Below are 2,382 nucleotides of genomic sequence, written 5' to 3' on the forward strand. Positions count from 1 at the left end.
CCCAGCCCCGGCAGCATGACCATCTTCTGCAGCCACTGCCACCGGCCACTGCAGGCAGAGATGAGCTGCCTGCCCGCCAGGGCCAAGCAGGCGCCCAGCGCCCCGAGGCCGTTCAGGTGAGCTCTCTCCCGCCCCTGCCCTCCCTCAGGGCTGGGATGGCCTCCCAGAACCTCGGGATAGCTGGTGTAGGATCTGATGGCCCTTGCAAGGTACTGACACCAGCCTGGGACAGTGGGACTGCCAGCCAGTGCATGGGGAGGAGATACAGGAATTCGGAGGGACAGGGGTATTTTAGGTGGTTTAGGAAGAAAGGCATATTATACTGGGCTGGGATGCACATTCCAGCACTGGATGTAGTTTCCATCCTGGTGGGGAGGTTGTGTCACATGGGCTCCCCACCAAGGCACAGGCCATTGTCCAACCTGGTGCCCAGCAGGAGAGGCACCAGCCATACCAGCAGCCTGTGCCCCTGGGTAGGCTTGAGCAGCTCTGCCCGTGCCCACAAGGTTTGCTCTCCTAGAGGCAGCAGCTGGCAGGGGTGCTGAGCATCTCCACTCCATATCCCCAAGCTGGCAATTCTTCCCACAATGACAGGCAGGGAATGCTGTCCCTTCCCCTCCCTGGACACGTGTCCCAGATGGTTGGCTTTGCAGGTCAACCAAGAGCGCTTCCAAGGCTCGCCGAGACCAGATCAATGCGGAGCTGCAGGCGCTGCGCTCCCTGCTGCCCATCTCTGCACAGGAAAAGGAGCGGCTCTCCTACCTGCACACCATGGCCCTGGTGTGCCTCCGGCTGCGGGGGGCTCAGCTCTTCCCTCCAGGTACCCTGAGCACTGCTGTACTCCACACTCGCTTGGCTCTGTGTGGGGCACTGCCCCTGCCTCATCCAAGACAATCCTCATCCCCCTGCAGGCTTGGCTCCTCCTGCGGGACCGGCCCTTGGCACAGAACTACTCTCCCTGCTCCCGGGGTTTCTGCTTGTGCTTTCAGCAGACAGCAAGCTGGTCTACATCTCAGAGAATGTGGCTGAGGTCCTGGGCCTCTCCGTGGTAAGGCCTGCTCACTGGGCATTTGCAGTCACTGTCCCCATACCCATCCTGGTGCCTTTATTGCCTGCACGGCACGCTGCCCCAGCACAGGCTGGGCTGTGGCTGCAGCAGGCTGTGCACCCACGATGGCAGCCAGGGCCCACTGAGACAGGCACAGTCTCTGAGGGCAGCCCTCTGTTTGTCAGGTGGAGCTGCTCGCCCAGGGGGACACGGTCTTTGACATCCTGGATGGGCGAGTGGGAGAGGATGTGCACAAGAAGCTCCTCCTTGCCCGGGAGGAGCCTGGCAGGGGTAAGGGAGGCCTTGGCTGGCATCTCATGGATCTTGCCACCCTGCTCTGGCCCTTGGCTGTGATTTGAGAGCAGGGCCAGCCCTGCTGGGAGCAGAGTGAGGGAGCTCCTGACTCACTCTGAACCATGTGTTTCCCTGCAGAAGTCACTTTTGTCAGCGAGATGCGCACGTCCAAGGCCTTCCGGCTGCAGCACGGGGGCAATCGGGTCGTGGCAGTGTGCGGGCGCTTTGTGACCCTGCGCTGGCCACCCTCCCCCTCCACCACAGCCTTCCTGGCTCTCTGCACACCCCTTGTGCAGTCACCCACAGATGGCGAAGCTGCTTCCCAGGATGACATATTCCAGAGCATGCATCTCCTGGACATGACGTTTATTGATGTCACGGAGAGGTGAGGGGTGCCTGCTCGCACACAGCCCCAGCTGTACATCTCAGGCAGCAAGAATCATTTCCCTGTACCAAGCCTGTGTATGGGATGCAGGCTCCGTACAGGACTCAGTCCCCACTCCCCTTGTCTTCCCCAGTGTCACCTACCACCTCGGCTACCACCGGGAGGAGCTGGTCGGTCAGTCGTGGTACAGCCTCCTGCATCCTGAGGATGCTGACCTGGCAGCTGCCCAGCACAGGGCTCTGGGTGAGTGTCACACCCAGGAACGTACCTGCTGTCCCCTGGCTTCATGGTTTGGTTATGCCTGAAACGTGGCTACCCAGGACAGCAGCGACAAAGTGAATTCAGCCCTTCCTGTTGTGACTCCCTGCTCCAAAAAGGATGAAGTGGGGAAGTGATTACACACCCCATACACTGTCTATAAGTAGTTTCCAAGCTGGGGGTGGGCAATCCTGCTTTGCCACGGTATACAGAAGAGGGACAAGCCCACCTGAGCCCCATCTCTTTGGGAGGGCAAGACTGCTACGGACCTGACTCTGCTCTGTGTTGCTTCTGTCCCGCTGGGGCCGGCGGCAGAGCCCACGGGGGCAGCCTGCGGGGCCATCCCGGCACCCCGGGGCCGTGCCCTGCTGCCGGCTCCCGCAGCCCCCTCCCCTGC

The sequence above is a fragment of the Geospiza fortis genome, unplaced genomic scaffold (genome assembly GCF_000277835.1).
Source record: "Geospiza fortis unplaced genomic scaffold, GeoFor_1.0 scaffold275, whole genome shotgun sequence".
Taxonomy (NCBI): domain Eukaryota; kingdom Metazoa; phylum Chordata; class Aves; order Passeriformes; family Thraupidae; genus Geospiza; species Geospiza fortis.